The sequence below is a fragment of the Drosophila melanogaster genome, chromosome 3L, assembly GCF_000001215.4.
Source record: "Drosophila melanogaster chromosome 3L".
Classification (NCBI taxonomy): Eukaryota; Metazoa; Arthropoda; class Insecta; order Diptera; family Drosophilidae; genus Drosophila; species Drosophila melanogaster.
The window spans coordinates 5,983,923-6,006,587 of NT_037436.4; the positions used below are offsets into that span (position 1 = coordinate 5,983,923).

Genomic DNA, 22,665 nt, shown 5'->3' on the forward strand with positions numbered 1-22,665 from the left:
AATTTTAAGTGTCATATATTTCTACAACTGACTAGAGATGACTTTCAAGCAGGAAACTAGGCAGATGATATATCTGGAGATCATAATAAATGCAAAATTTTAGAATAGTTTATAAAAAATAGTAGGTATTTTAAAAATGTATAATGTTTATATTGGAGCAATCACGATGCCATCTCCAGTGCGATCCCCTATCTAAAATAGAGCGGGTAACAGTATCTGGTCGACTCCTGCCCTATATCATTTGCATAAATGCAGAGCCCGCATCCATTTGCAACCCCTCGTGTGCACTCCGGCGTCTCCTGGTTTGTTTGCTTATCCTTTCTGCCCTCCGCCTCCGCGGCGCCAGTCTCAATTACTTTATTGACCCGGTCGGAGCATCCGCATGCACATCCGCGTCCATCGTTTCGTTTGCGAAAACTATTTCAATTGCATTGGGCCCTGATTTATGCACTCATTGTTTCTGGGCCAAGTCGAGAATAGTTGGGATTGATTGGCTTGCCATTCAATTGTCAACGGAGCGTAATCAAATTGGCTTATGTAAACAATGCAGCTCGAGGAGATACTCTCAATTGAAACCAAGTTGAAATGTCAAGAGAAATATGATTTACGACCCCTGTCACACACATTTTATGGATGCCGCCGAACGGGAAAAGAATCAAGAAAAATGCACTCTAAGCTGGGAATGCAACTGCAATTGAAAAAATGCCATCGAATCAATCACTCAATACCTAGTACTCAAGGGTTCAAATCAAAGTCCATCAATTGAGGAAGTTTTCTATAGATTCGGACCACATTAAAATCACATCAAATGAACAGCAAGCTGGCATTCGCATAAATCAAGTCGCACAAATACAAGGCGTAATCAAGAATCGATATAAATTATGATTAGGTCCCTGGACTTTTTCCTCCATTATCAAGTCCGCACACCAACAAATCATATGAAAAATTGTCATTAGGCCGACAAAGCCAGAAAAAGTTCGAAAAGCGAAAAAAACCCGGCAGTAAGCCAAGTTAGCTGCGGCTTCTCTGTGGTTTTCCCCTAACAAAAAATTACCCAACAGCAAACTACACATATGTGGGTGCCTAGAAATGGTGGGGCATAAATCATATCCTGTTGCCTGCCGGCTACGCACTCGGCACAAGGACAAATGTTGATGATGACAAAGCGCCATTAAGGACACATTTACACAGCCACACGAGTCCTGGCACCTAGTCTCCAAAAGAGCCAAACAAATCACATAAATCAAGCGCGACACTTCGCTTATTATTTGCTGATTTTCCTCTTTCTTTCCAGTTTTTTCGGTTTTCGATAAAAGTTTTTTTATTTGGGTTTTGCGCATTTTATCAAGATTTAGGTGTTTAAAAAATTGACAGCAGCAATTTGAGTTGGTAGGCAAATATATATTGGCTGGCGACATATCTAAAAAAAATTTGAATAGGGTTCAATGAATACTTAATTCGATAAGTTTTCTTTTGATTTATGCGAAATTTAATTTACAACTTACAGTTGGCCACATATTCGAACTTCTTAAGAAAAATAAACCCTTCTTTAGAAGTTTGACAAAATTTTTTTCGCCTTAAATGTGATATATTTTTGATTACGGTGACCAATTATCAGGAACTCTGATCGTGTGTGTTCCGCATGAAGGATCATCAAAAGAAACCCGCTTTGGTGTACTGGGAAAAGCAACTGCCTGCCCACCAATTAGAAATGCTATTAGCAGCCAACGCCTCCATAAAGATATCCTGTTTACCAGGTTGATCAGGTAAATCGATACAAAGTAGAGGATGAAAAGGACTAAAGGATACTTTTTTTTCACCCACATGGGAGAAGTATATTTTCCCCGCTTCAATTAGGATTTTCATAATTTCCCAGCCTTGTGAAATTTATTGGTTTCGATTTCCGCTCCATTGCTTCATCTGCTGGCTGACCACACCCCCAGCCAGGATAATGGAGTCCTGCCGCCTCTGATGTCCTGCGGCTTAGTCTGTGGTCGGCTGTCACCGCCGTTAATTGAAAAAGTCTTTAGCTTAAATTATTAAGTTGATTTTATTCATTTTTAATGGTGGGTGTGGATCCGACAGCAATGCCTTAATGGCAGCTTATGTGGCATTAGAGTTTCAACTTTTTTAAGTTTAAAGCTTAGTGCCCCAGGGGACCTGGCTGGCTTTTAGCAGCTGCTCTCGGGCTTAACTTGGCTGTAAACTCTGTCAGGACATATGCCATCCGGCTGAGTCATCAATCAGGTCTATTAGAAACCCACAAGCTTGACACGACCCTGTCTGGTTCAACCCTATATGGCGGCTTTAGTTTGCAATTTCATGCCCGACAGACGACCACCAAGCCAAATGACACTAGAAGCCACAGTCTCAGGAAAAAAGTTATTGTTTTGGAACACATTTGGAACACATGGAAAATAAAAAAACAAGTACTTAAAGATTAATTGAAGATTATTTAATAAACGGAATTTAGCAATGTAGAAATTTGCCCAATTTGTAACCAAAGTAGTTTCGAAATTCTTCATATTTTGATCTGTTCAATCGGGATCCGTACATTCCCGTGCATTCCGAGTTGTGTAATATTTTTTGCATGACAGGGTCGCATTTAGGCTTCATTCACCCTCGTCTCAGCTGAAAACTGCAAATTAAACTAAACATAAACACAATTTCCCAGCACTTAGAGGCGGAATGAAATTATGATTATGAAAGCGCCGCTGGCGAGTTTCACACCGTGGCAACTTTTCCAACCCTCTGGCCAAGCAAATGAATGAATAAAAGGAACTTTTTTGCTTTTGGCCGAGACGCGTGCCGAAATGAAAACGTCATGTTTTCGAATGAAGTTTTTGAATTATGATGTTGACGCGACATGGTCTTTGGGCCATCATCTGGCAGCAGGCAGAGGGCATTAAATTAATTCAAAACGTTCTCGGGACACGCGCTTTGTCTGATTGGTAAAAAAAATATGGAAAAAAACATACCGTAAATTGATGAAAGCCCGATAAAAGGTGAGCTATTTGGTGGTAGGGGGATGGGCAGTATTGAATATCCTATGGATGGGTAGTCCCACTGAAGAGTAACCAAAGTCCTTGGGGATGTGCGCGGCTTAGAGGGCATCCTTGAAGGGTTTCACTCGCAGAAAATTGGTTTTCTTATCAAAAAAAAAAAAAAATAAATATATTCTGAAGCCAGCCTTAGTCTTAATAAATTGTACTGTGACAATTACTAAGTGCTTAAAAATTCATGGTATAGAGAAAACCATCTGGAAAATTAGTACTTAACATTTAGAGGTCAAGAGAGGCAAATATTCGGTTCAAGGGAAACTTTGTTACCAATTTGTTTGCAGTGAGCGTAAAGTCGAGGGTTACTTATTCCCCTGGCCATTTGTTTCCTTCGAAAGTTCGCTGTTTGCACTTTCAATTCGAGTTTATTATTATTGGCGTTATTTTGAATGCATTTGTGTGTTTGCATGCCACATTAGTGGCCTGCCCGCGACTTCCCCCTCGCCGCGGCCTGTCTGCATTTGTCGTTTACAAATTGGTTTTCGTGTTCGGCTCGCATCCATTTTGCCCGGCTGCATAATCAGGGGTTTGGTTCGCGAGGGGTTACGTGATCTCTTCGCCGGGGAAGCTCTATTTTTACAAGTCCTACGTCCGCTGCTCGTTATATTCCCGGATGATAAGGCACGTGGCCCATTTATCAGCGGCGGCAACTGCAACAAGCGAGACATGCAACTAACTTATACATAGACTCCGATTTCTATTCCTAGTTCGAATACGAATCCTTTCTGGGGAGGGTTGTTTATTACACTGACAAATAAGTATCTGCTTTATGGAGGAGGTTTTTCATATCTAAGGCTTATCAAATATGATATATATGAGATAGGTTTCAGCAAGTGTTGGAAAGTGTAATGATTTTCAACTACTGAGACTGCTGTGGATTGCACTTTTGTTTTCAACACAATTGGACAATGTCTTTTTCAGTGCATTGCGGTCGCGCCGCCACTTCCTGTTGCTCTGGTGTTATGGGGTGTTGTCCTGCACTTGAGCCATAAATTTGATTGTTGGAAACACGTAAGTTTTCCCCCAGCAGAGGCCCCCTTTCTTTTTTCAGTTCGAGGAGCCCGATGGTCTGTTGGTTTGCTGGTAATTACTGTTATTATAATTTCTGTTGACTGGCTGGCTGAAAGGGGATGGGATGGGATAGTTAGAGTACGTCTCTCCACCAAATTGGCGTGTGTCCTGTCCACGTGTGCCCTGCTTGTTTTTCACTTGGCTGACTTTGCAACCCTCGAATAAAGTACATTTCCCCGTCACCTCCGCCGTTGTCATGACTGCAAATCTCCTGTTGGACCCTGTAATGATACCTTTGCGATGTTTATCTCACGGCCACTGTATCCCGATGAGATTATGTCATCGCGGATGTTAAAGGTAACCATGTGCAGCTCTCAAAAATGTTCCAAGCTTATTCCGCTCAGTTAACGGGCTTTGCAACTCGATATGATAGCTCCTATAGATACACAGTGACTACGTCGGGTGACCTCGCCGTTGGCCTCTTTTTATGGAACGCAATTAATCTTCATCTAGTCGCCTGAATCAAACGCCTACGCGACAGTTTCCAAGCAACATCCCCGAGAAGTAATGCCCCCTCACGCAGGCTGCTAATAAAACATTTTCCATAACAAAACAAATTTGTGCTAAGCGCACTTCAAGTAGATGCTCCTCCTCAAACGAATTCACAATTTGTCTCAAGTGAGTTTTTGTCGAATTTTCATGCCACATACAGACAACAATTGAGCAGCAACCAGAGTCGGACAGAAATGAAATGCAGCATTTATCAACAATAAGATAAGTCAGCAATGATTGAGGCGGTGGTGGTGGGGGACTTGCAGAGATACAGATGGGGTGCACAGAAAAAAAATTGGCATTAAAGGATAAATCAACAGACAAAAGAGTGCTTCTGGTTTTAACCATGCTACTAAATATTAATTTGTTACCTTTTCAGAACCATTTGATCTTAATATGCCTTGCAGTTTCTTTCAGTGTATGTACTGGGCTCTCGTTACTTCCTCGCTTAATGCAACTTCAAGTGTGGTCGCAATTGTCGTCGGCATTCTGGAGTCAGAGGCTGGAACTCGATGGTGGGAGGTCGTTTGGTCAGCACGCATGATTTATTCCGCAGGCCACTTGAACACATTGTGCCCCCCAACCCAGATCGTCTCTCCTCCCATCACCTCATTCCGCAACTCCCAATGGAATGACCCCCACATTATGCACTTTTCGTCATTCTCAACAAGGGGCGCTGATTGACAAGCGCAATGCAGTCGCGGGAGTTCGAAATGGAGACAGTGAATGACGAACCTTCTTAGTACAGTGGGAGAAATATAAAAGAACTCGTAAATCACTAGACTTAAAATGTAACCTTATACTCGAAGTCCTTATCTTTCCGTGAGACATGAGTCCAATCAGGATCATTTATCACGCTGCAGTCAAAATGCTTTGTTCGTTAATTTATTATTAATGATAGCTCAGAAATCGCTGTTGACGACAGATAAATTAATTTATTTTCGCATAAGAATTACACTTTAAAATATTTGGAATTTTATTTAAAAAGCAAATTGTTTTAAAGGTATATAATTTAGCATTGAGAAAAGTGAATGCCATTGTTTTATGTATGTGACATATCATTCAACGTCTTGCTTGATATGCTATCCATCATACACTTTATATTTAGCCCAGCTGAGCCCTGCTGACTCACTGAACCGCGTCATATGGTAATTTCTCGGAGTGTACACATTAGAGCAATGCGCATTTTGCATAACTCCGCACCCTCAGCCCACTAAAAGCATACGCACGGAGGGTTAAAACGGTTCCGAATGGGTAACCCGCTAATCCTCTGCGCCTGTCATAAACATTGACATTGATGTGGATGATGGTGATGCGTTGGCGATGACGATGATGACGATGTTCCCGGCATCTCAGTTCCAGTTCCCCTTTCCCGGGTCCGTTTGTGCCACTGACAACTGACAAGTGGGCGTGGTGGGGTCGAGGAACTGCCCAACTATGCGAAGTGCCCGGGAAACCGAGTACCCGACTAACCCCCCGCCACGATTCGTTTCGCTCCACAAACTGTGGAATCGCCGGGCTCATTCCGGCGTATGCCCTTTAACGAGTGTATTCGTCATTCGGGCGGACGGACAGACAGTTGACATTCATTTGAAACGTTTGTAAGGGTGGGGGGAGATATGAAAAAAAAAAGGATACTTCGAAGGGGGTGCTCACTGTACAGTGGCAACCACAGCGGCAGCTACGGCGCATGTCAATCATTAAACTGTCATTTTCAGTCGATTTAACTAGCATTAAAAATCGCACACAATTGCCAGGATTTATGCATTGTGCGTAAGCTGTCATAAATTTCACTGAGTGCCAGCTTTTGCTCGCCCTCTCTGTTTTCCCTTTTGGGGAATTTATCCTTAAGCTGGCCTAATTTTTTATGGCCTGCAAACTAATTTTTATTCATTTGCTCAGCCACCAAAACTAAGCGCGCAAATTTATTTTAATACCCTCACGAACCAAAACCACTAACCGAAACCAACAAAAAAAAAAAAAAAAGAAATGCTGATGAAAATGCGCCACATTTAAAAGAGAAAATCTTTAATTTTCATCTGGGACAATCTCGGCTGCCATTAACCAAAAAAGAAAGCGATGGTAGCGGGCCAAATGGCTGACAGACAGGACATTCGTCCATTGCAGGCGCAGAAAATGCTGTATCCCGAAATTATGGAAATTTATTAATCACATAAATTTAAAGCATAATGTGCGTAAGTGGGCCGACAGTCGCTCCTCGTTAATGGCTCCCAGAGCGACAAAAACGACGGACGCGGCATAAAAATTGCGTTAGGGGCCCCAAACTTCTATAAGATGTCGTTGCCTTATTTGCCTTGGGGTCCTTGGCCAGGTTTTTACGGGCTTAAAACAAACTTTGTGGTGGCCGAAGTAAAATTCCGTGGTTTCGTTCGGCAGGAAGGAAGAGAAAGCACTTCCTGTTGATGTGTAAGCAAATATTTTTGGCCAAATTGCTGGAAAGTGATTTTTTCAGAGGGAGATTCAATCAACAAAGTTGTGTGAGCAAGGTAATATTGGGACACTTTATGAAAATGGTGTAAAATAATTTGATGTCAAACAAGCCAAGCTTTCTTTAATCTGAAAAATTAAAAACAACTGTTATCGTATATCTTCAAAAAGCTTACAATTTAGTAAATGTAAATGTTTAGTAAATATTAAATGTCTCCTGACTAAAACTTCCCATTGTTGATCATAATTTCATTACCTTCTTACCGGAAGTTCTACAGGTAATTTATGCACTGTCTTTGTCGGCGACACTTCCTTTTCAGAATTATCGGAATGGCTTAAACAAGCTCTAAAGCAAGTCCCAAAACAAAGTGCCAACATGTGTTGCACTTAACAAAGAGGGGACCCTATCTGTTCACCCTTTTGAATCCACAACTGCAGCACACGCGCCTTGTAAGCCCTTTTGACACACCAGTAGTAGGGATAGAACCTCTCCTCTTTCCTCAACGGGAACGTAAAATTCGCCAAAACAGCACGTGTTGGTTGGTAAATGGACTCCAGATACTCAGAACACTGGGGGGAGTTTCCACAGCTCCTGGTTTTCCATCGAGTGCTGACATTTAAAGTAGCTGCCAGCGTTGAAGTGACAAAACTAAAGATAAGACTCAATCACGTGTAGCTGACACTGACAATCGCTGCTGAGGGAAAAAAGGCGAGCGAACCGAAAGGAAAACTCGCCAGCAACAAAATAGAAAATCAATTTCCACGTTTTAAGCAAATGTGTGGGTGGAATATATCGAGGCGGCAACTGCAAGCAGTTGCTTTGAATTCCATATGGGAGGAAGGGAGCATTAGAGAAAGGCGAGTGGAGAAAGTGGAAAGAGGTGGGGCGGCGAATGAAGAGTGACATGCAGACAAAACGCGGGGGGACAAAGAAGGTGTCACTAGCAGGGACAGGATAAATGTGCACAACACCGACAGACAGGAAAAAAGAGCTGTCAGGCGAAGGACAAGGAACGGGCAGGATTTTCATATAGAGAGAAAAATATATATTAATCTTAGAATGATCTATTTGTGTTTGAAAGTATATAAATCTCATATATACAGAAAACTAGGCTTGTAAATCCGAAAAAATCCGAAATATAGGTGAAAATGGCCTAGGATCAGAAAATGAATGACTTAATTTCCTTTTTTCTCTGTGCAGCCGTAGTAGTTGGGCTAGTGCCGAGGACACTTTTGGCATGTTTAGCTTGTTTATCATGTCAGTTGTATGCTGCTACCGGAATTGGCAGCATTAACTGGGAAAAAGCGACAGGAGAACGAGGAGGGAACATCACATGGCCATGACCATCGAGATAATGCAAGTTGCTACTTGGTTGCCATGCCGCTTCTATCTCGCCCCTCTGATCTTTCCCAGCTTCCGCTTAACGACTTTATTTGCCCAACTTGGGCAAATGTAAACGCCGAGGAAAAGCAACGGCTCTGTCTACGTCTGTGATGCTCCAAGCTAACAAATAAACAAACCCAGGCACACGAAACCAAACAGAAACTGAAACTAAACCAAACCAAACGCAAGAAAACCACAAATAGATCTTACGGATACCTGATAAGCTTCAGATACGAGATGGGCACTGTGGTAGAAGTACTGAAAGATACTTTAAGATCGGTATTGAAAATATTGATAACTTTTTCAATGAAATGTACTTCACATTTGTTTTTGTGCGTAGTTTTAAGAAATTGTAATTCAATACGTTACTATTTTACATATGCAGATTCTAGGAAATATTAAACGGAAAATCAATATTATGGCAGGCAAGCGGTTTTGTTTTCATCGACAACTCGTTTGTTTGTGTTCGCCTTAAACTAATCTATTTAACTAACTACTTTTCGGCGGAGCCCTTCTGCGTATTAAGCCAAATCGCCTTGGGTTTGGCCACTTCGAAGCCACTGTGGCAGCTACTTCCTTAAGAGCTAAGCAGTTTGGAGCGGCAGCAGCTCGCTTTTTGTTGCAGTTGCAGGCGGGCAAACATCACGTGTGCCTCTTAGAATCCTTGTGGCCTGTGTGTGTATGCGTATTGGTGCTGCATACACATTACCATTGTGTGTGCAGGTGAAACTGTGCTGCTGCTGTGCGTGTGCATGCGTTGGTCTCACTGTTGTCACTGCAAAAACAATGCACTCGACGGCGACGAGGACAGCATCAACATGCATAAAATAAATTTTCATTCGCATTTTATTTGTTTTAAGCTGCGACTTTACACAAAGCCAACAAAGTGCCAGCCGACCGCCATCTGTGTTTGTCGGTGTGAGTGGTTGGTTATAGCCCGACCGGATATGGCCTCGGATATTGAAAAGTTGTTCCTGGTCTTTTGCCAAACGAAGAAGTCATAAAACCGAATATTGTGTTTTTAAAGTGACAGCAGTTGGAAATTAAGTTCTTGACTTTTATGTTCGTTCGCCGCAAGTTCGGAATTATTGATATGGACTTTGCTAACTGAGTTTATCCCCAAGGTAAAAGCACAAAGGTGGCATTTAAATGCATTTTACAATGTGTGAGCACTGAAAGTGGCAGTCGTTTATGGGATTGCATTTGGAAAAGGCAATGGCAGCGAGAATCCGCACTCTGTGATTGTTTCTCTTCTCTGACACAATGTAATTCCATCATCGATGGGCTGCACACATGGGGGAAAAACTAATTGGCTTTTGGTGGCGCTGGCTGTGTAATCCCATCAGCATTCGTCGCAAGTTTTGACTCGTAATCACATTAAAAGTATGTCACACTTCTGACTTACTGTCAGCGATGGTGTTTTCCTATTAATTTAAAACCATTTCTTGCGGGCTGTATGTTATGGAGATGCGTTCTTTCTTGCCACAAAGACGGACAGCTGACAAACACATGCGAACGTGGGCAAGTGTCGTCGCCACACGTTTTGCATTAGGAATGCCTTTGCTGGGTCGCAGTTCCCTTCGGCTTGAATTCGATTTTAATGGGTATGGGGTAGCCGTGGAGAATTGAAAAAAGTCAGCATGCGGTTTGCGTCACTGTGTCTGCCATGAAGTCTTCGCTTTGTGTTTCTGCCACGACCTCAAGCTGTGCGCCTGCGCTCTAAACTGCCGTCTTTGCAATGGACTGGCCTAATTCATTTGTAAACGTCTTTAGGTTATGCGACACATATGTGATGGTTAGGGATGGGATAGTGATGGGGTATGGCTACTACGCAGAAAAAAGAAACAAGGATCTGGAATTTTAAAAATGTTGAATTTTATATAATATTAATATATATATGCTATTTTTTTTATATCACGCTTAACAAAATATGTGTTTTAGCCTTAATCCTTACACTTTATCACATCTATCTATATCATACCTATTCAAAGTCCAGCACGTTCCATAAACTATCGCCGCTCGGTAGTCCACCGCTAGTCACGCACATAGATATAGACCGTTAGTCGGCGGGCGGTACCTGGTACCAGCGGGCGGCAAAAAAAATAATGTGGGGAGGGGTCGGCGAAGTGTCGCTGCACACGCCCCTTGACACTTTATATTTTTTTCCTCTTCCTGAGACTGTGGGTCGCGTGAATTCTGGGTAATTACAATTTATGGTGACGCAGTTTCTCAAACGATTCTAGCATTTCCAATTCCATTCCTATTCCCATTTCGACCGGTTGAAGTGGCACCCGCAGTGCGTGTTTGTATTGCTTTTGAATCGAAACTCGATTGCGAAACAAAGGTCGAAATGTGGAGTGGCACTTGAGAGAGGGTTTCTATGCCGTTCTAGTTGCATTCCACGAACCAATAAGTAATAGTTGTGTTTTTTGTTCTTTGGCAACAAAGGAGCTCGAGAGCACCTTGCCATTAGCCAGCCCAGGGTTTCCTTTTCATGTCTGTCTAGAAAGGAGCGCTCTTAGACACTTCGTCTGCTTGGGGAGATCATTATGTATACATATATGTGCACCCTCCATCGATATGGTTACATCATCATGCGGGCAGTTGTCTTTAATTCCCATGTAACAAACAATTAAAAGAAGGCAGGCAGCGCAATATTCGGAAAAAAATTCGCCATGCATTTTCTGGCGGCGTAACGCTTCAGTGGATTAAATTAAATTCCAAGAGGGATTCACCCCAATTCCATGGGAATGAAATCCACACATACAACTCAATTAAGCTCGCTGGCAAGGGAAAAACTTAATTTTATACTTAATTGCAGCATAAACGGGGCGTGGGTGCGCGGGGTCATCGGAAAATGGTGGCGGCTAGGGAAATCAATTTTAGCCTCCGTTTGATCCTTGAAGCATATGCCCCCCGTCAATTGATAAGCAATTTTCCAATTCGCCTACAATTTCCATTTTAATAGAAAAATCCCACGCAACACGATGAACAAAAATTTCGCACTGCCAAACTGCCAAATATGATGAAAGGCCGGGTGGTGGGCGTTAAATGAAAAATGGGCGTGTTCAGCTATGTATAAAGCCAAATTCAATATACAAATTCAAATCATTCAATTATCTGCGGCTCAACGCGAAGCTCCATGGCTTTTTGCAGCGAGGGGAAAAAGTTGAATCAATTTGGCAATTGAATTTCATGGAAAGTTAGGGGCAAGCGAGTGGGAGGACTTAAACAAGTAAAATAAATGGCATTTATCAGAAACAAATCAAATTTCCGCTCGTAATGTAAGCAAAACGAGGAAAAGATACAAGAAAGATAAACAGAAATTGGCAACCAGAAGTTGGGTTTCCTTTAAATGGTTAGGCAAAGGATAAAAGCCGATAGATAAATTTGGAACTTTTCTTAACCACCTGTTTTCCCTTTTTCTTCGTGAAATATGCAAGAAAAAAAGCCTTTTTAGGCTTTTAAAATACATAATAAAATCCATAAAGGATAGAAAATGTTTGACGTAAGCCGGCGTACAACTGTGAAATGCAAATTTCAATCCGCAAAGTTTTATTCTTTTAAATTCTTTTCTGACAACTTTTTCAATAAATATATTTCTGCCAAATCAACTCAGCTCACCTGTCCCAACATTTTTCTCCATTTTTCGCGTATTCCATTTCAATTTACAGCCATTAAATCAACGCTGACTGGGGAATATACTAGTATCTATGTATATATACACGCGGATATATGCTACTAAACAATGCTGTAAATAAACAATAAAATGGATGGCATATAAAAAGAAGATTGCACGCCGGCGCTTACAGACGGAAAATCACGAAATATCCACGCGAGTTTCCATTTTTCTTAGTTGATTTTTCCTCCTTTTATTAGTCCTTTTTATACGTGTGCACGTATCGCCGTGTATCTATGAGAAATACGAGATTCCAATTTGGTACACGGCATTGGATTACATGACAACGACTTTCCACTCACTGCCGTTAATGAGTTCAACTTCGCATCGCTGACTTTTCGATTTATCCATAGGTTCTTCATTTGTGAGTTTTGAGTGTTCAGTTTCAAATTTTGCAGCTGGATTCGGACTGCTTTAAGATGCCGCCACGCCCTGCAACATGCGGTTTTGTTTGGGCTTCTTGGCCAGGTCAATCTACTGCTCGCAAAACCGCAACATGTCGCTGCTGCTTGTGGGTGTGAGCTGGGCTACTGTATCTAAATCCGTATCTGTATCTCTGTTTCTCAGTATCTCAGTATCCGCATCTGCCCATCTGCATCTCCATGCCGAGTAGTCAGTGTATCCTTAGCTAAGCCTCAGCTTAATGCGCTTGCATAAACAATGGACGACCCTCCGTATCTTCATCTCATCTCCGCATCTGTAAGCGGATTTGCCCTAATGTCATTCGACAGTCCTTTCTCCTTTTCAGATGTTTACCGGCCCTCTTTTAAGTCTCTGAAAAGTATGCACTGCTAAACGGTCGCATAATTAGATCAGCTTCGGATTTCAAACTAGTGGATGTTTGGGCGCATCAAAGGTTGCCACCGGCAAAAATCGTAATAAAATCTTATCAAATTCATGGCAGTAGGAAATGAGAAACCGTTAGCTTATGAGAAAATCAAGTTGTCACGACAACCATGCACATATGGCAGTTCTTTGAGGATTCGATTGGCAAGCCAACCACCAGTTGAATGCAGACTGGAAAGGTCCTGTCCCACTCCAGACATCCACATTCCGAGGAAATCCAGCGCATGCGCTGTTGTGGATGCCAAGTTTCGTGGCAGGATACCAAGTTTCGGGCTTAGCACAAAAATGCCAGCACATGGGGCCAGGATAAACAGTTCCTTGCGCGCTTTCAACTGCAAAGGTTGCCCCAAAAAGGCACCTAACCGTATACAACTGGCAGATGCCCAAAACTTCAACATTGTCCGAAATTCGTCGAAAGTCATAAAAACTTAACAAATCCCCCAGTTTAGCACAAAGGGTCGTTTAACTTTTAACGACGCGACGGGGTAATTTTATTGCCAGAGTCGTGGCCCGATAACAGTGATAACAAAGTAGCCGCGTTAACCAAAAAAGTTTCACACTTTCCGTGCTCGAAATCAAAAGACGTAATCGTAAAACGCGGCCAAGTGTTGCGATTTATGAGTTCACAATCGTAATTGAATTTTATGCGAAAACTTTGGCCAGTTTTCCTTTGGATTATTGTGGCAATAAGACGAAAACGCAAATAAAGGTCGTGAACATAACGAAAATTGCCGCCAAAAATTGATACTAAGGTGAGTGGGACACACGACAAATTTCATTATTGGCTCCACATCCTAAATATCCTTTGGATATACAAGTCTTGTTTGTTGGTCAATTTGGGTTTATTTTATCCCTTTGTTGGGATCAAAGTCGGCCCTTTGCATCCTTGACAAACAGTGTTAAAAAGGTCAGTAGCCTTGACTTGAAAGAATTGCATAGGCTCTTGTTTCGCTTCGCTGCCTCCGGTCCTTTCATCTTCTCTATATAATTATTCGCAGAGAGTTTTCCCCCCTCTGCATTTTGCCACCTTTTGGCACTTTGGCTGCACATCAAAATGCATTGCAAACTTTTGCCACGAAAGCTGCTACACTTTCTGGCCTCGTTCGGCTTAAAGTTATCAGCGGCAAATGGGGGTGCAACGGGCTCCAAGGATAGGAATCAACTTTTTTCGGGGTGTCGCCGTACTTCTTGGGGCAGACTTCCTGTTAAGCTGTCAACATGTTTGGAGTGAAGTGTATCAGCTTTTCCGAAAAACTTTAAATTCCTCGGGGCGTTGAAATGCACGCGAGCATGCCCGAGAAAAACGTTTCGGTGTGAATAAAGTAATATAAAACTATGCCAATTCAATGGAATGTACTGCTCTTGAAAGACTGCTTTTAAAGACCTTTTTTTATTAAAGAAACCTTTTGGTTTTCTCTGAATTCAGCAATGAGATTTCGTTGATAAGAATATGATCTTTACTTTTATAAATACTGATTTTTTAGGATATGGTAAAACTTAAAGCAATGCTAGCAGTTTAAAAGAAGGAATCCAATCAGAACGCGTCCGTTAAAAACTGTTGTCGATTTTATGGCACGATTATAAAGAAGCGCCCAAGTCGAATTACTTGCCACAGCACACTTTTGGGGTTAATATGAAGTTCTGCTGCATTAAAAAGCACTGCGGAAATTAATGAAGATAAACCCCTGGACAAACTTTGGCAATCCACTGGCTTACACTTAAATCTGTGGCATAAAAATGCACTTAAATGCAGTCACAAAATAAGATACACAAGGCCACCGCAGCGTCCTTCCACCGCCCCACGCCCACCACGTTTTCCGAACCCCTCGCCAAGCCAGCAACATTTTCCTTGAAAAGCGTCGCCAAGGAAATGTCAAGCGGCGGTTTGTTGGCCGCAGTCGCATTCGTATTCGCAGTCGACACTTCCGCAGCGGCGACAGGTGCTGCCTGTCAGCTGCATACGAACCGCGAATTTTTCACCTCACCACCCACCGCTTTTCCGCGACACTTTTCCCTCGCCGCTCTTGGCCGTGTCAAGTTAATCAGCAAGCCATGGTTTCTGCTCTCCTTTTTTTCGGTGGCTTTTCAGCATTCCATCTTTGTTTTTTTCGGTTGTGGGAAAAAAAAAATTTCACGCCCGCAACGAAAACTTTTCATTTTCAACAAGCGAGTGAGCGAGCGTTAATAAGGTATAAAAAAAGTTAGGGGAAAAAAGGCGGAATAGCAGCCTCAGACAAAAGAGCCTCATAAAAATGGAGCTTGTTTGTTTGAGCTAGAAGCGACTGCTGCTCCTACTTCTATTTTTCCCCATTTTTCTCCCTTTTTCCTGAAAACCCGTTTATTTGTTAAAGTTTGCTGGTGTTGCTCTTGGCAGTGACTTTGGCTTCTGGCTCTTGTCAAGTAGCTAAAGACAACAAAACAGAGTCTAAATGAAAATCTGCTTTTATTCCACTCACTGGCACATACGTACACGAATGAAAAAGAGTTGTCATATACAGATTTGATAAACTATAAAAAAGGGATTTAATTTTTTTATTCAGGAAATGTATGAATTTAAGTTTTGCACTTCATTTAATAAATTTCGTTATTAAGTCAACCTGTGGCTTCTTATTCAAAACGTATTTGTTGGCCTAAAGTGTACTGTAAAATAGTATTTTGTAGTAGCTTAAATCACTGTTGAAACTTATTAAAGGATCCTCGTTTTTTTCGGTGCATAAGCGCCTTGTACATGTGCCATAATTCACACTGCTGCTCAGCAAGCGGTACAACGAAAGGCTTTTAGGAGTTGTCTCATTTTTCCGCACTCTTTCACTCCTTGAACGCCTACGCCACGCCCACCTGCTGTCGCCCGGCATCGTTGACATTTTCATTCATCGTCTTGGCAACCGTAATTAAAATCGTTTTAATTTACTTTTGCCTCACACACACACACCCGCACACACTCGCACACAAATACAAGCAAACACATGCAAGCCCACGCCTTCCGTTTCCTGTGGAAAGTGTAGCACACTTATCAGCGCTTGTCTGCGTTGCCTGGTTTATGTTTATCGACTTTTGTTTAGCGGCTGATGCTGTTGCTTTTCTGCTGCTGTTATTATTTCAGTCTCTGCCCGCCGGCGGTATCCTTACCGCTTCCCCCCTCCATGCCTCTCTCCGCCACCATCGCCCTACTCATTATGTGGGCGTGCAAATTGCTGCATATTCATTTACCGTTATCTCTTTCTTGTCAAGTAAAACACACATTTTACTACAACAACAGCTGCTGCTCCGGCTGCCTCCTTCACAGCCTAGCCACGCCCCCATCCGCCACGGATAGTAACCATTGCCATCATTCTCCGCCCACTCCTCCATGTTCTTAATAACATAAACTTCTTTTCTCTCAGCGCCCGAGTTGAGTTAATGAAGAATTTCCATGACGATGTCGTTGCCCGTGAGCCCGTTATTTCACTGCGAAAATATTTACAGAAATTCATAACTTCATGTATTATATGGATTTTAAAGAAAAATGATTTCCTAAATAAACATTCAAGAATTGAAAGAAAAACATCAATGCTAAGGTTCCAATTAAGTAGTTATAAAATATTTATATTATCTTAAAAGTACTTATTTTTTCGAGTGCCAAAGCATATCTTTTTGTATCAATCTTTTGATACCACTCCTGCCACCTGCTCTGGCTCATTATATTGTTGCCTTTCGTCGAGGATGGGGATGTTCAAGTTGCCTGGGCAACAACAAAACGTCTACAAATTTGCCAGTCGCTCAGCCGCTTCAGTTGGCTTGAAGCGTATTAATTTTGCTCATAAAATGATTCCCGATAAGATTTGATCTGTGTTTGCCTTGAGACTCCTTCGCTAACCCATAGAATTTGCCAGCCTTTTGAAGTTGACTGCGCACTTGAGGAGAATGGCGAACGTTCTGTGCGGATGATTCGGAGTATGAGGTATTCACCTTTGGCTTAGTAATGAAAATTCTGCGACGGCATCATCGTCGTCGTAAGCCGCTTAAAATTGCCGAGATGATGTGTGCATATGAGTAAAATCTCTGGGGCTTAGTTGGCCCGCTATCAAAACACTCGGCAGCACTTCAAGCGGCTCGGCAACATTTCGGCACCAAAATTGCCATTTCAATGTTGCCAGCAACATGGCGCTCACACATACACATGCATATTCACGGCACATCGCTTCTGTGGGCTTGTGTCTGTGTGCGATACACCCACACACGGAGAATATTTCGGAACAGGCGCTCAGCCACGAGTGTTGGCGAACACGCACTTCGCAGAGATATTCACCCACACACGAGCACAGAATGCAGACTCACTCACTCACAGACACACTCACAACTACGTACACGTACGCACTAAGCAGGCAAACAAAATCGTCCTGGAAGTTGCCAAAGCAACGAAAAAAGCGAGAAAGCCGAGCAAAGTAAGACACTCTTTTTCGAGGACGGTGGTGGGAAGGGAGGGCAGCGGCTGGTTGAACGGGGCCAAACAAAAGCGAGATAAATAAGGAGCACACCGTACACCAACACACACACTCACACACATAGCAAGAGAAGCATCAGACATTGAAACTGTTTTCAGGAGTGTTTGTGTGTGTGAGTCGTAAAACGGTCGCGGCCTGCAGTTGAGTCCTGTCTTAAGGGCCAAAAGAGAGGCTGCTTTATGGTCATTCCCCCATCGTTTCAACCACGCTGTTGTTGTTAATTTTGACGCTGGCATAATAAAGTTGATAAAGCAGCCGCAATGCTGCCTTTGAAGATTTCGTATTTCGCCAGCACCGAAAAGTAGGCAATTATAATTTGCATACAAATGCACGCAGGAATAAGTCGTATTTCCTTTTTTTTTTTTTTTTTTTTTTTTATAGCCCACGCTGGGGATATTTATGATGTTTTTATTATTTGATCAACGCACTGTTACCCATGCGGCAACTTAATTTGATCTGCTTAAATTATTTTATTTTACAATGTGTCTTGGTTACTTAAGACTAACAGATTTTTAATCCTAAAAATGATAGGGAGAATTATAATAGTTGATATAACATAGTAATTATTATTTATTTGATTATTCTAATGAATTTTAAAACTAAGACTTTCTAGGTCAAAACCAGGTTAGGGAGGTCATGAGGGTGGTGTCGCTTGAGTCTTCTTTTGACTCTAGTCCGAGGGTCAGCATTGACCACAGCTGCAGTTCCTAGCTTCCTTGCTAGGCTGTTGGGGTGTACATTAAGCCTTTCCATATATTTTTGGGCGATGTTCTGGAGCTTGTCTTATATAAGATACCCTGGGAGATAGATGCGCTGACCAACTCGCATGTGTGTTTCCGTGGTAAGCATTACGTCTATATCGTGATCGCTGAGGAATATCCGAAGCTCCTCAGAGCCCCTTGTTAATCCGCGAGCGTATCACAATCCGATTTTTAAGGTTGGTTGAGTCATTTAGGAATACGTGTAATTAGAACCTGAACCAGTTCTCTGAAAGCTTTATTAGCCTCTACAGTTTCGTGTATAAGCTTAAATAGTTCGTCCATTCTCGTATTGATGGCCCGAATGGAGTTGTCTAACGTCATAAATTTATTGTTAAGGCTATTGTCCGACGTTGGTATAACTTCAGCCTGCACAGTAGCACGAGCCCTAGATTGAGTCGTGTTGCGTCGAGCAATATCAGCATAAGAGATGTTGGTTCTTAATGCCTCAGCTGGTATGTAACCGCTTGAAGAACGTTGTGGAGGTTTGAGTGTGGCAATATTATTAGTCATCGGTAGCCTGGACCTTGGTTTTAGCTTCTTGGCTTTCTCTGCTCTGACAGGGCAGCTTTTGTCTGTCGAGACATGATCACCACCACAATTTATACACAGACATACGTCACTTATGCACAAAGCGGACCCGGTCATATGGGGACCACTACATTTACCACAAATAGGATCCTGGGCGCAATAGTTCTTAGAGTGTCCAAAAATTTGGCATCTTTGACATTGTAGCAGTTCTTTTCTACGTGTAGCGCGCTCAACAGTGACTCTGTATCTGCCAAGTCGAGTTATCTTAAGAGACTCTTTAACATTCGGGCCTTGTTTAAGATTAATATAAAACAAATTTTGTCTAGTTTTGAAGTTTTTTGTAGCTTCATTATCATCTTCGTTTACCTGAATGTTCTTCCAGTCAGACTTTCTGGGGCAATAGATATTAAGGACCTCATAGCCGTGATCACTAAATGCTTGTTCTATCTGCGAACTAGGAACATTAGCATGGATTCCTTTAAGCACTACTCTGTAGGGTTTTTCTTCTTTAAGTTGGTGATGCCAGAATTGACAATTTAACTTATTTAGTACTTTTACAGCGGTGCGGAAAGCATCAGGGTTGGCTGTATAGATTCTGGATACACCAAATCTAGAGGTGCGGATGTAGTAGTTTGAGGAGCCAATACTCAGATTAAGAGCCCGTTCCAAGGTGACCGGATCACTTACACTTGGTACGCATATGGCTGGGGGTTTGCTATATTTAGCGGATTGTCCACCACCATCTCGGGCAGCAGAGTCTTCAATGTCAGAATCAGCATCCGACACGTCTTGCTCCATATTCTCCGCTTCAGCAGACAAAAGCGCGAAGCGATTGTTATTTAATGCTGCTGCAGTGGAGGTAGAGGCCTCCTCATTGAGTGGCATAGTGGCCTGCCTTTTAGTTTTACGGCTTGGAGAAGGGGTGAGGATAGGTAATGGGGGCTGAGACACGCCTTTTCGTTTCCTGTTGACAGTACGATCATGTGCTTGAAAGGGGCATTTCGCTTTAGATGGCTTATTGGGCAGTGATGACAGAGGTGTCGGGAGTCCATTGTCATAAGGCGTAGTTGGGCAAATGCTAGTGGTCACGGTTGTGCAATCAGTGTATGTAGGAGTACAGATCATGTTGGCCTGTACGTTAGAAATAGTGCAGGTAACACTTGCATTGGTGTTGCTGCTGATTGTCACCATTAAGCTGGAGACCGTAGATTGAGTTGGCATACCTTCCAGGTTAGGGGAAACAACTGCACAGCTGGCGCGGAGTTGGGAGCGTAATTCTCCTGGCTCAACACCTGCTACTTTCCTCATTTTCTCAAATTTATCGCACCCATTGCTAGGTCGCGATTGAGCAAATGAATTCTCCATTATATCAATTGTCTTTATACTTATGCCGTATAATGCAATTGATATTTACTAAACACGATAAGATTTACCGGTTTACTTGTAAGGTAAATTGTAACAACCTCCCGCTTGCGCAGCGCGCAGGGCGAGGGGCAAAAACAACACAGCTTAGAAATTGCTAGTTGCTGATAAGTTTCGCGAACCGAAGCCGTCACCGTTATGCAGTGACTAAAAATAGATTTTGTTTGTGAGATAAGCACACGATCTGCGCAAATGTTTGTGATGGATCACAATTACGTTTTTGTTTTATCCGCGACTTCTGTGAACACGTCCACTCGATTGCTCATCTCACATGCGACTGTGTATTTCCTTGTAATACGTAATATTAAAATAGTAATAATAGGGTTTAAAGAAAACAAAAATCATACATAAATATCGTGAAATATTTTAAGAGTATTTATAACTACTAAAATACGGTATCTTGGGATGTGCGACTATTTAAATTGCAAGTGAAAATTCATGATATGGATGCCTGACTGTTTATGAGTATTCCAGTGTGTGCTGTGTGGGGCTCATACAATAAATCCCCCTGTTCTCCTGCATCCCAGTAATGAATGACAGCTGAGGAGCAACTGCCTGTCTTCGTTTCTGCTAGGACTGCAAAAAAGCGTGTCAAATAACTGGGACACCCGGAGTGCGAAAAGGAAAGGACGCAAAGTAGTAGATAGGGACATCAGCTGCCTGCCTAAGCGTCAGTCATAAAACAAATGAGCCTTCAACATGAGTTCGTCATTTGTTTGCCACCCATTCCCTTTGGCGGGATTTTAAAGGAGCAATTTATGAAAAGCCCTTTGCAGCTGGAGACAAATATTTCGGCGGGGAGGCATATAAACTATGCACTCGAAATTTGCCGCCTGATTACAGAGCCGAAACAATGGAATGTCATAAAGGGAACGAGCAGGGAGTGTATATATGTAGATATCTACACTCAAGGACCTCAAACTCCGTCTGGCCGTAAAATGCAGAAAGTAACACAAAGTAAAACAGAGTCGGGATCTCTGGAGGTTTTAGTTCGTGTCTGCTGGCATTGCAAGGCGCAGGTTTCCCACTGCCGGCTTTTACGATCCTTGTAATTAATGCATACCTTGAGGATATATTACGAGCCATGGTCTGGTCGCAGTCTGGCCAAAGGGAATGGCCGAAGATAAACTTAAGATGAATCTGCTGCAACAAAGAAAATCAAAACAGAGTTCGCAGCAGGTACGCAAAGCAGTGTGACTGACGTTTTAATAACTTGCAACAGTTTATGAAATATATTTTTCTATCCCGAGCAAAACAGAACTTGCTTGCTTGGCTATTCATTTTCAAGTGCGAGCATGAAAATGAAAGAGGCAACTCGAGTGCTGCCAAAAAGTCAACGAACAATAAGTCTAAAAGTCATGCCAGGACTACGAAATACCCCGACTTCCCATGTTGGCCCCTGGCAACTGACTGACTTATGCACTATGCATGCACACGAGTTGCCAACTCTTGCCGCCTTTCTCACTGTGTCAGTACCTCTATTTTATTTTTCAGGCTGGCACAAAACAAATGTAGCTTCGAAATTTAACTAACATTGTTGTAGTCTGACATGGCTTCCTTTTTAGGCAAGCGCTTTGCAGTCAAGATGGCAGGACATTCCGGCCAACTTCTTGCAGAAACTACTTCCGGCAGAAAAAACATTTTCTTTTTCGTCGGAAAATAAAACTCTTTCAAGGTCTCCAGACAGCATAAGAGTATTTGTAGTTCGTTAGGGGATCACCCCTTTTTTTCTGCAGTTTAAGCCTGCTTCCTTTTCGTGCTCAGTTCTTTTGAAACACAGGAGTATCCGTTGTATCAAACACGATGATAGTACTCGGATAATCACAGATATGATTGAATTCTAGCATCCGTATCATTTTAATAAAATCAAAACCTTATTTAAATCCCCGAAAACAGGATATGTGGAAGTCTCATCGAAATCCTCCTAGCCTGTTTTACTCTGCGTATTGTAGCCTTTTGTCCTTCACACTTCGCTGCATCTGGGCCTGTGTAACTTGTGTTACTCTCGACACTGCAGCACAGTTTTAATTTTTATTTTCATTTTTATTCGGGAAAACACTCCGACTGCGTCTGGCACTGCAACTGAGATGCCCCAATACGCTTTAATGCAATGACATTAATTTATGAGCCAGGGTCGAAGTTAAGCTCCGTTTCAGCCATTTCAGTCACTCTCTAACTCATTTATTCAGTCGGGACTGGTGACTTTGGACTGCAGAATGAAGACTGAGCACTCGATTCGGCAGCATTCACACGCCTCGTCGCGCTGGCACTTAAGTAATTTCAACTTGCAAACAAACACCCCGGAAAAGTCGCTCCCGCAGCCATGGCAAATGTCAAAGTAGTTGTTAACATTTCCGCTTTTTCGCACGGCTTTTCTCTGTCCCGGTTTTTCTCCATATTTAGATGCGAGGGAGGGAAGGGCGGCGAAAAGTTTTCCAACCAAATTGCAAGCCACAAGGAATGCAGTCGAGTAAAGCTGCAAGCGAAAAAA

The 22,665-nt window shown here is 42.4% G+C and overlaps 1 protein-coding gene and 1 long non-coding RNA gene across 2 annotated transcripts in view, besides 1 other annotated feature; one reads left to right on the forward strand and one right to left on the reverse strand.

Annotated features, from left to right (window-relative positions):
• Window positions 1-197: 197 nt before the first annotated feature.
• Window positions 198-418, reverse strand: lncRNA:CR45440 (long non-coding RNA:CR45440). Its single transcript, NR_124805.1, has one exon. It is a non-coding gene; the product is annotated as a long non-coding RNA:CR45440 (long non-coding RNA).
• Window positions 419-13,285: 12,867 nt separating this feature from the next.
• Window positions 13,286-22,665, forward strand: part of PVRAP (PVR adaptor protein) — a 29,110-nt gene continuing 19,730 nt past the window's right edge. Inside the window, exon 1 of the mRNA NM_168153.2 lies at window positions 13,286-13,731. The gene's annotated coding sequence lies outside the window, so the exon portion shown is untranslated. The remainder of the gene's footprint in view (window positions 13,732-22,665) is intronic.
• Window positions 17,860-20,454: a mobile genetic element.